Here is an 11,413-nt window from a genome sequence, read left to right as displayed (position 1 = left end):
ATGGGCAAGTTCATGAAACCCAGGAAAGTGGTACTGGTCCTGGCTGGATGCTACTCCAGATGGAAAGCCGTCATCATGAAGAACATTGATGGTGGCACCTCACACCATCCCTACAGCCATGCTCTGGTGGCTGGAATTGACGCTATCCGGGCAAAGTGACAGTTGCTGTGGGCAAGAATAAGATCGCCAAGCAATCAAAAATCAAGTCTTTTGTGAAAGTTTACAACTACAATCACCTCATGCCCACAAGGTACTCTGTGGATATACCCTTGGACAAAACTGCCGTCAACAAGGATGTCTTCAGAGACCCTGCTCTTAAATGCAAGGCCCAATTGGAGGCCAAGGTCAAGTTTGAAGAGAGGTACAAGATGAGCAAGAATAAGTGGTTCTTCCAGAAGCTGCGGCTTTAAGTGGTTTTTTTTTTCAGTCATTAAAAATATTTTAAAAGAAAAAAGAAAAAAATAAAAATAAATAAAAAATAAAGCTGTGAAAAATTGGAAACAATCCGAATGTCCATCGAAAGAGGATTGAATACCTAGCACTCTGGGAGGCCGAGGCAGGAGGATCCCTTGAGGTCAGGAGTTCCAGACCAGCCTGAGCAAGAGCAAGATCCCATCCCAGCTACTCAGAAGACTGAGGCAGGAGGATCACTTGGGCCCAAGAGTTTGAGGTTGCAGTGTACTATGATGACACCACTGCACTCTAGCCCAGGCAACAGAGGGAGACTCTGTCTCCAAAAAAAAAAAAAAAAAGTATTTACCTAATTAGTAACAGTTGTTCTCATTGGATTATATATTTAAGAATGATTTTATTTTTTTCTTTATACTTTTCCGATTTTTCCCTCCAGAATTTCTACAATAAGAGTTTATGACTTTTTACAGTGGAAAAAATAATTAATGTCTTAAGTGTTTTAAAAAGCCATTTGTGGGGGCGGTAATGGGAATTAAGTGGAAATGGGCATTTTATTGCGGTGATGAAAATGTTCTAAAACTGGATTATAGTGATGGTTGTGTAACTTGGTATATTTACTAAAAACTATTGAATTGTACACTTACAATGGATAAATTTTATGTTATGTAAATTATAGTTAAATAAAGTTGTTTAAAAATGTTTAAACAAAAGCCATTTGCTGGGCTGTCTGCCATTGAGATCAGTCTTCCAACCTGACATGCTTGTAGGAGCCCAAAAACAAACCAGGGTCTGAGGGTGGGGGTACAAGATCAATTCTTTGGTAATTCTGGTAACCCTACTCTGGGGTCCTTACTCCTACAGGATCCCTGGGGCAGGGAAACAGACTTAGGGGTGGACATCTGGTCTTGCACCTCCACCCCCCACCCCCAGGGTGATTCTGCAAAGCCTGGCAGAATGGGATAGGGAGCCCAGGTGACAGAAACAGCAAGGTGAGAGAGGGTGGGGGCAGAGGTCATTACCAGCTTGGGTGTGGGAGGTGAGTGGGGGCTCAGTGAGTGGGAGTGGCCAGAGCCAGAGGGCCAGAGAATGGAAAGGCCAAGGCTGGAGGTGGGGGTGAGGCTTACCCTTTCCCGTGCCCCATGCTAGCCTTTCACACAGGGCTCCACGTCATCCCCCAACAACTCAGTGCGGAGGCTGTCACTGGCCATTTCACAGGTAAGGACAGAGAGATCCAAGAGATTAAGGAAACTTATCCAAGCTCACACAGCTGGTGAGTGGCAGAACCTCAGTCCAGGTCCCGGTCTTTAATTTATTGAAATGCTTTCCACAAAGGCAGCCGCCTCCAGTGGTTAAGCCAGTGATTAAATCAGGCTCTGGGCTCTGATAAGATAACCTGGGGTCAGACCCTACATCTTCCCTTACTGGATTTGTAGCTTCTGGCAAGTTCCTGAAGTCTCCTGAGCTTTAGGTCATTCATCTTAAAAGTGGGGCTAATGATGATCATGATGATGCCCACCCTGTGGAGTTGTTGGGAGGATTAAATGAAATGGTGCAGGTAAAGTCCCTTGTCTGCTGCCCTGTGTGCTGAGCAGAAACGTGTCTTCACAGATGTGCTGGAAACCCTGCTGCTTGAGCATGAAAAGACATGCCTTCCATCCAGACACTATGAATTGAGGACTTCCTGTCAGGGAGTTCCCGGGAGAAATGGGCATGGCTGTCTCTGCCCGGGAGACCCCGTCTGGTGCTGCACCCAGAGTCTAGGTTCTGCCCTGGCCCTGCCACTTTCTGATTGCTTAACTTCCCCAAGTCTCCATTGCATGTCTACCTTGTAGAGTTGTTATGACAAGGATAATATATGTGACAGAGCTTTCCTTTTTAAAAATTATTTAATTAATTTTTGTTTTACTTATTTATTTATTTTTGAAATAAGTTCTCACTTTGTCACCCAGGCTAGAGTGCAATGGTGCAATCAGAGCTCACAGCAGCCTCAAACTCCTGGGCTCAAGCGATCCTCCTGCCTCAGCCTGGGACTTACAGGTGCATGCCACCATGCCCAGCTAATTTTTACAATTTTTTGTAGAGACAGGGTCTTGCTATATTGCCCAGGTTGGTCTCAAACTCCTGGCCTCAAGTGATCCTCCTGCCTCGGCCTCCAAAAGTGCTGGGGTTACAGCTGTGAGCCACCACACCCAGCCTAAGACAGAACCTTTCAAAACGAAGTTGCTTGATAAATGTTTATGATAAAAGAGGTGCAAGATGTATGTTAACTGAAGACTGCTTGCTGGAGGGAAGGCAATTGGGCCAATTTGTGTGCCAATAGTCCATACCTCTCCATGTAGCTTGTAAGTCCACTGCGTATTATTCTCTATTGTTTCATGACCTTAGGGCTGAGAAGGGCTTCCAGAATCACAGGGTCCACCCCTCCAATCACAGACAGGAAACTGAGACTCAGAGAGGGCACGTAATTTGCCTGAACTTCACAGGCAGAGCCGGCCAGTGTCTTCCAGAGCTCCTCTCTGCTACACCCTGCTTCTTGTGGCCATGTGGCTTCACAGGACCCAAAGCTCCCCAAGGACAGGTACATTTGCACCCTCTGTCCCCTCCCAACATTCTTTGGGAATGCTCTGCCCAGAGAGGACATTCTGGAAGAAACTGCAGACAGGTAGGATGTGACTGGCCCTGGCTGTCACTTGCACTGTCCTGTTTATGTGGCCTTGACCCTTGAGCAGGCAGAAGCCCCATAGAGTCCAGGAAATCCTGGGCCTCAGTTCCAGGTCTCAGCATGGAGGTGGGGAGAGGAGAGGCTTCCTTCTCTGCCACCCTCTGGGACCTCTGCTTTTCTTGCTGTTGGAAGAGACACAAGGCTTGATGAGGGCCATTCCAGGCCCCTGGAGGGAGATGGGCTGAGAAGCCTTGTCCTGGGATTCCTACCATGTCGGAGGCCTTCTGGTCACCTGCTGTCCTTTAGCAAGTGGCTGGCTGCTGAGGGAGGCTCTTGGTGGGTGTGGAATCTGTACACCAGGAGACTGGCAGCTTCGCTCTGCTCTCTACTCTCTTGTCTCTGTCTGTCTTTCTCTATATATATGTATATAAAATCTTTTATTTTTTTAGGTGCCATGACAAATGGTGGCAGCTGCACCCAGAATAGTCTTTATTTTTAAGCAAATTCACAGCTTGTTCTAGTTCCCCAGCCTTGGCCATTGCTGAGTAGGAGACAGTGGCCTGCTCCCCATCTCTAGGCCAGGAAGGCAGGAGGTAGGAGGCCTGGGAAGGGACAGATGTCAGGGGCTAGGTAGGCTCTCAGCCGAGGCACGACTGAGGCCCTCTCACCCCTAGCCAGCTCCTCTTTATTTGTTTTTTTGTCATGAGCTACAATTCTAGAATAGAGTTACCTACCAGAACTGGAAAAATGCTCAGAAGTCATCCATCCAACCATGCCCTTTTATAGATGAGGAAACTGAGGCCCAGAGGGGTGGTAGCTCGCCCAAGGCCCTGTCTTTACTCTTTGCCCAAACATCACAAACAGTCAAGTGTGAGTGTGTGCTGGATGCTGGACTGAAACTGGTTTCCTTCTCCCTCAAGGTGGGGGGTGCAGAAGAAATTGTCTTTCCACCCTTTCTTCTCAGCTTCACCACCTTGTTGAACATCCAGCTGGAAGGAAGGACATAGGACATTCAGGCCAAGCTTCTCATTGCACAGATAATGACGGAGAGGCCCAGAGAGAGGAAGGGATTTGCCCAGGGTCACACAGGGAGAGCTGGGCCAAACCCAGACATCCTAGGGGCAGTTTTCATCACACTCTGCATAATTCAGCCCTCAATGACATGCTTTTGCTTTGTGCCTGGGGGCACACAGATGGTTTGCCCTGAGATAAACTCTATTCTGGCTCCAGAGCTCATCATTAACAGCCAAGGGCAGGACTGGGCTTTAAACATCTTGACAAAGTTTGAGGGAGGCACATCTCGAACCTAAGCATGAACACCTTGCCATCATGCTTAGGAACTGCAAAGGATCTGCCTAAACTGTGAAGCCCAGCTCCATCATGGACATTGTCCTATCTGCCATCATATCTAATATGGGACTTACAGAGTGTCAGAAATGAAAGGGACCTCAGAGAACAGAAGTCCAAGTCCTGTTTCCCAAATAAGGAGACCAAGGCCCTGAGGGGAAATAACTCATCGGACAGCATACCAGGATGGAGTTGTCCCTGTCCCTAGGACCCAGGTTTTCTCACCTCCTGTCCTGTTCTGTTTTCTTCTTATTATTTAAAAAAAAAAATTTTGTTTTTAAAGACGAGGTCTTGCTATGGTGCCCAGGCTGGAGTGCAGTGGCTATTTACAGGTGTGGTCATAGCCTGCTACACCCTTGAACTCCTGAGCTCCAGGGATCTTCCCACCTCAGCCTTTCTCCTCCTCCTCCTCCTCTTCCTCCTTCTTCTCCTTCCTCTTCTCTTTTTTTTTTTTTGCAGTCTCCACAGTACCTAGCATTGTGCTAGTCTCATAACTTTTCAATATGCTCAATAAATTCTTTCCAAATGGAATACATATAAGACACCTTTGTGAGCAAGACACTTTTGATAATTGATGAAAGCTTTAAAGAATGCATATTGTCTATGATAAATATCTAATAAATGCTTATTGCTTGTGTTTATCAGCTCAGTTCTTCCTTGTTCCATATTTATTTTCTGCCCGAGGCTGTATTTAGGCAGAACTGGACTATTTCCAACCCAGCCACTTAAGTATGAGCCATTTAAGTATGGCCCCACTGGCCAGAGCCTTCCTAGAGCCTCTGGAATCCTGCCCGTGGATCTGAGGATTTCCACCTAGAAGAAGTTCTGGGTTGAGAGTTTGGAGGGGAGGGCACAGCCCCTGGGTGAGAAGGGGTGTGCAGGATGTGGGTGCTAGCTGTCATTTCAGCGGCATCCATTGAGCAGGAAGGTTGCTCTATGTCCTGCTCCAGGTACGAGCCAGGACATTTCTCATGATTCCAGCGAGGAGTAGCAACTCCCAGAGCCCCTAGCAGTGTTGCTCACCACTCCCCATTCCTTCCCCAACTCCTTTCCAAAGTCCAATCGTGCTGCCATCTGTCAGGCTACAGGTTAAATGCCTGGCTCTCTTCTGAGATTTATTTCCTTCTACCAAGAGGCCAAATTTACCACTGGTTCCCAGGGGCAGAAGTTCCCCAGTCAGCTTCTAGATAACATCTGTAGGGTTAGTTTACATTGGGAAACTGAGGTAGTGGTTAAGGAGACAGCCCTCTGACCCCTGTTTCCATGGTGAATGGTCCTGGCAAGAGTCTCTGCCTAACGTTAGAACTCATAACAAAAGACAGTTCTATCCCCCGTAAGGAACCTGAAACTCATTAAAAGCAGAATCATCTCTCCATCCCTAGCACCTACCGCAGGAACTCAAGAAACATGTAGAACAAATGCTGAATTATTTAGTCTCCACTCACCTTAGAAGGGGAAATATGAAGACTCATCAGGGCCCCATATGGTAAATTCTTGTAATTTCTGGTCCATTTGGGTCACTAGGAGACTGAGTTGATAATCTCAGAGAACTCTAGAGAAGAAGGCTAGAGTTCTGGGCTTGGAAGCCCTCCATCATCCCTGTTCCTTGTATGTGGGGGGACAGAGAGATCGGGCTTTGAATCCCAGTTCTTGCTTGTATGAACTCTGTAACTTTGGGCAATTATCTAGCTTCTCTGAGCCTTAGTTCCCTCAACTGTGGAATGGGAAGTGCCTAGCCAAGATGTTCCATGAGGCAGTTATTAACAATCATCTATTATACCAGATAGGGAGATTCCCAGAGAGGAGATTCTGGAATCTTCCAGTGTGCCCAAACCTTTATTGAGTACCTGCTATATGTGAGGTGATGTGCTAAGTGCTGGAAAGGCAAAAAGATATATGATCTTTCCTCTTTTCTTAAGTGGTTTATTATCTGTTTGAGGAGGCAAAACATAAGCACTGAGAAAGCAAAATCCCAACCTAACCCAACCCAACTGCCAAGAGACATGGTAAGATTGTGCAAGAATGGCCGGGCATGGTGGCTGATGCCTGTAATCTTAGCACTCTGGAAGGCTGAGGTGGGCAGATAGCTAGACGTCAGGAGTTCGAGACCAGCCTCAGCAAGAGCGAGACCCCCCTATCTCTACTAAAATTAGCTGGGCTGGTAATCCCAGCTACTCGGGAGGCTGAGGCAGGAGGATCGCTTGAGCCCAGGAGTTTGAGGTTGCTGTGAGCTAGGCTGATGCCACGGCACTCTAGCCCAGGTGACAGAGCGAGACTCTGTCTCGCTGAAAAAAAAAAAAAAAAAAAAAGAGATTGTGCGAGCGTAATAACAAATGGGTGACATCACCATTATAGGAAGAAAGTAAGAGGCCCCCTGTCTTGGAGTGATGTGGGATGACTGCATGGAGTGTCCTTTGTGCTCAGAGTCCATCGTCTAGTCAGAAAGTGCTCACCTTGGTTTAGTATTTTAACACTCATTCATTTCATTCAACGAATGTTCATTAAGGTTGTTCCAGACACTGTGCTGGGAGGAGATGTGTGGTTTCTATGCTCAAGAAGCTTGTAGTTTAGGGGAAGACATAGACACTGAACCAATAATACCATAAATAAATACATATATATATTTACAAATTGTATCCGGGTCAATGAAAACATATATAATAAGGGGATTTAATTTAATTAAAGGACCAAGGAAAGCCTCTTTCAATGATATTTAATTGAGCCCTGATGGATAAGTAGCACTTAGCCAGGCAAGAAGAAGAGGGGAAGGGGACATTCCAGAGAGGAAAAAACAGCCTGTGCAAAGGCCCTAAAGAGCAAAGAACACATTGCTCAAGGACACGAGAGAAAGCCACACGACTGGAGTACAGAGAGCTAAGGGAAGAGAGGTGAGGTAGGCAAGGACCAGCTTATGTGGAAAGTTTTGGCTGGTTTTCCCAAATATGAGGAGAGAACCAGCTGCAGCAAAATCCCCTGGGGTACTTATTAAAAATGAAGATTTTGGCGGTGCCGTGGTGGCACACACTTGTAGTCCCACCTACTCAGGAGGCTGAAATGGGAGGATCACTTGAGCCCAGGAGTTCAAGTCCAGCCTGGGCAACATAGCAAGACCCTGTTCTCTTTTTCTTTTTTTTTTTTTTTGAGACAGAGTCTCACTCTGTTGCCCAGGCTAGAGTGCCGTGGCATCATCCTAGCTCACAGCAACCTCAAACTCCTGGACTCAAGCAATCCTCCTGCCTCAGCCTCCCGAGTAGCTGGGACTACAGGCATGCGCCACCATGCCCGGCTAATTTTTTCTATATATATTTTTAGCTGTCCATATAATTTTTTTCTATTTTTAGTAGAGATGGGTCTCGCTCTTGCTCAGGCTGGTCTCAAACTCCTGAGCTCAAACAATCCTCTCACCTCGGCCTCCCAGAGTGCTAGGATTACAGGCGTGAGCCACCACGCCCGGCCAAGACCCTGTTCTCTTAAGAAAAAAAAAAAAAATGAAGATTTCTGGACCTCATTTACACTGAAAAAACAAGCTCTGGGAGTGGGATCCAAGAATTAGCATTTTGGATATGTTCTTTGGGTGATTTGTAAGTGTCCTTGAAAGTTTGAAAACCATGCTTCTGGGCCAGTTACAGATTTCAGTGACAAAATCTGAAAGATTTTAAGCTCTTTCTTGATTAGATTTGTATTCTAAAAAGGTCACTCTGGCTTTGCCAGAAGGCTGGAATGGTTACAGGAAGTGGATGGATTAAGGGGACAGCTAAAATATCTCAGGTGAGGGGTGATTTGGCTTAGAAAAAGGTGTGGGGATAGAGATGGATAGGAATGGACAGATTAATGAGATACTTTGTAGGAAGAATTTTTACCATTTATTACAGAAAATTTATATATTTTTATTTTCTCTGATTAGTAATATATAATTATTGCAAATTTTCAGATATATAGAAAAAGACAAGAAATTAAAGACATTTCGGTATATATTCTTCTAGGCTTTTTAACATAGTTATGCACTCAGACATATGAATCTAGTTTGTTGTCGTGTACAATAATGGAACAATTCAGTAATACTTGTTTGATTCTTGATTTTTGAGAAAACAATATATCATGGGCATCTTTTCAGGTCAGTATAGACCTTTACAATTTTTCATGTCTGAATGGTGTTCCACTGAATGGATGTTCCCTAGTTTATTTGCCAATCCCCTATTGATGGATATTTAGGTTGTTTCCAACTTTTCACGTCATTATAAACTCTCTTTCCTTCTGTGCTCATTTTTGAACACAATAATGTTTATTCCCTTAGAATATATTTTTCTTAGTGGAATTGCTGGGTCATTGACAACTATGTTTAATCACACATGCTCATACTGTGTCCCAAAGGTAGTTGTACATAGGATGGCATCAACGTCATGGGCCAGAAGTCTTTCCGGCTCCTGGTCTGTCCTTTAGAAGGCCTCAGACTGTTACAATCATAACTTGGCCTTACCCAGGCTTTTCTTTCCCTGGCGAGGATGTAGTGTTTGCTGTCAGGGCTGGTGGGTTTGAGGTCTGTGCGAGCCATCCACCCCAGCCTGGTCCCACAACAGGGGCTTCGGTGGCCCTCTCAGCCCCTGGGAATCTGTCCCCAGTTCCCCTCTCCCACCGCGCGAAGGCGTGTTAGGGAGTTGCTTAGGCAGGCAACGATTGCACCATCCACAGTTTGAAAAGGAAGTCCCGGAAGCGCAGGGAGGAAAGTCGTATATTCCAAAGGCCAAGCCCCAGCAACCAGACCCGGCCCCTGCAGCTCTCCTGCCACACTACTCGCTGCCTCCGATCCCTTCGCTTCCACCCCCTGCCCAGCCCAACCCTTTGCTGGGTACCGGCCCTTTAAGAAGCTGTCACGGTGGCGCTGCTGGCCCCGCCCGGCGGGGAGGGCCGAAAGGAGGGGAGGGGTTGTTGGTGGCGGGGGGGGGGGGGGGCTGGGTCTATTTTTAGCTCCGGGCTGGGTCACGTGACGGGAGTGACGTCTCCGAATGTTGTTGTTGGTGGCGGCGGCGAGCGGAGCCGGAGGAGCCGCCGCAAAGATGGAGGAGCCGTCGAGGAGGCGCTGCCGCTGCTGCCGCCGCCGCTGCTGCCGCCGCCGCCCGCGAAGCCGGAGCTCGAGCCGCAGGGGGTGAGCGCGCAGCACCAGCCCAGATCCCATCTCCCAGGGCCCCCGGGACCCAAGGTGGCGCCCCCTTCCCCTGCCGTCCTGCCCGCTGGCTCCCCGCGAGCGCGCCGCGCTCCGCGCCCCCCTTCCTTCCTCTCGGCGCCCGGGTGCCAGGCGGCACCCCCTGGGAGCATCGCCAGTTCGGGAGCCGGGCTTCGGGGTTACCGCGCCCGCCCGTCCCCGCCCTTCCCATGCAGGGGCGCCTTCCCTGCAGGTAAGGGAGGGGCCGCCTTCCCGCTCCCCGCGCCCCCAAATAGCCTGGAGACCAACCGGGGCTGTCTGATTTGCCCACTCTCCGGCAGCGCATGTTGCGTTGCAGAGCGATTTGAGCCCTGCACCCGGATTCTTTGCAGACCCCTCTTAGCTGGACACCCTTTCTTGGTACTATGAGGTGAGGGGCGCTGCCCACCCACAGCGCTTCTCCCCATAGCTAAGAACGCATCCTTGATTTTATGTCCTTGACTTTCGTGCATGAGGAGGGGGACTGCGGAGCCCACCTTACTTCTCTCTTCCATTATTCTCACCCCCTCCTCGGTGAGGCGTTGCTGCGTTTGTTCCCACCCTCTTCTCCTGTCTGACACCCTAGAGCTAGGGAGAGAGAGCGAGGAGATGAAATGGAACTTCTCCCCCACCCCCTTCTTTCCCGGGGTGGATGCCCCCCATTTTTCATTCTGGATCTGTATCTTAGATGTGGGAGCACTGCCAGTGGCTTGCTAACTTGGGGGGAGTAGGCTTCTCTACCCCACCCTTCTCTGGGGCCCTGGGGAAGATGAGAACTGGCTGGGCGATAAGTAATTAATCTGAGAGCCTGGGGCGGGGGGAGGCAGAGTGGGGAGGTGGGGTGCTTCATTTGGGGGAGGAAGTGACCACCTGATACCCCTGCCTTTGGCCTTCTGAGGTGAGGTGTGTCCCTAAGGAGGAAGGGTAGCAGCTGCAGTTGCTTTTGTGGGGTGCAAAAGGGACCCACCACTCTGTCAGTGATCATCGTGCTTCTGGGATCCAAAATTAGCTTTGGAGCTTAAGGGGGTTGTTGTTGTTGGTGATTGGGTTCAGGGTCCAACTGGGAGGGGAAGATGGAGCAAGATCATAGGAACAAAAGGAGGCAGGGGATGGGAGATCCAGGAGTCTTAGCCCGAAGGCCCCCTGGCCAGGTTGCCTTGCAGGATTGGAGCTGGATCTGGGTCCTGTCCTGGGCCTCCTCTTAGGTTCAGAGGATGTAGGCAGGGAGTGTCTTCAGTCTCCCAAGTCCCAGGCACCAGGGCCCCTGTGCCGATGCTGGCTATTGAGCTGCTGGGCAGGGCTGGGGATGGTGAACCATGTTGGGGGCTGCCTGTTTCTTCGTTCCAGTCTTCCCCCCTGCCTCTCCCTCCCTCAACACAAAGCTTGGGGAGATCTTGGTTTGCCTCCTTCCCCTTTTCTTGAATCCTCTCTTTGCTCTCTCTTCATTTGAACTTGGATTTGGCTGTCTCGATAAGGGAGGTAGGGTGTCTCCGAGTTAGAAGAGTGGGCCCCCAGCCCTCTCCACTCTGTCCTGAGAATGTATGCACACCAGGGGCCAGAGGGACAGATCCCAGGTGCAGGTTACTTGGGGGCAAGGATGGAGGAAATGTGAGCTCTGTGCTAGCTTCCCCTTCTTCCCCAATATATCCTCCTACTTTGGCTGGATCGTGTAATTTGGAGTGGGGGGAGCAGTATCACACGCCCCACCCACCCCAAGTAGCTGCAGAGACAAAGGTTTGCTTTCCCTTCCCAAGGGGTGGCATCTTAGCTGTGTGTTTAGAAATGGGGCCTGGGAATGGGGAGGGTCCTGTGTG

The 11,413-nt window shown here is 49.0% G+C and overlaps 1 protein-coding gene, 1 non-coding gene and 1 pseudogene across 5 annotated transcripts in view; 2 read left to right on the top strand and 1 right to left on the bottom strand.

Annotated features, from left to right (window-relative positions):
- LOC123621019 lies at positions 1 to 410 on the top strand (annotated as a pseudogene).
- Positions 411 to 4,323: 3,913 nt separating this feature from the next.
- Positions 4,324 to 4,424, bottom strand: LOC123621432. The gene has a single exon (XR_006729153.1). It is a non-coding gene; the product is annotated as a small nucleolar RNA U13 (small nucleolar RNA).
- Positions 4,425 to 9,401: 4,977 nt separating this feature from the next.
- Positions 9,402 to 11,413, top strand: part of HDAC5 (histone deacetylase 5) — a 34,311-nt gene continuing 32,299 nt past the window's right edge. For 2 of the 4 annotated variants that reach the window (XM_045526698.1, XM_045526700.1), the window contains exon 1: positions 9,439 to 9,563. The gene's annotated coding sequence lies outside the window, so the exon portion shown is untranslated. Of the gene's footprint in view, positions 9,564 to 11,413 lie in introns of all 4 variants that reach the window. The other 2 variants (XM_045526697.1, XM_045526696.1) reach the window with 2 other exon arrangements.

The sequence above is a fragment of the Lemur catta genome, chromosome 15, assembly GCF_020740605.2.
Source record: "Lemur catta isolate mLemCat1 chromosome 15, mLemCat1.pri, whole genome shotgun sequence".
Classification (NCBI taxonomy): Eukaryota; Metazoa; Chordata; class Mammalia; order Primates; family Lemuridae; genus Lemur; species Lemur catta.
Note: the sequence above shows the minus strand (reverse complement) of the source record. Positions and strands in the feature narration are given on the sequence as shown.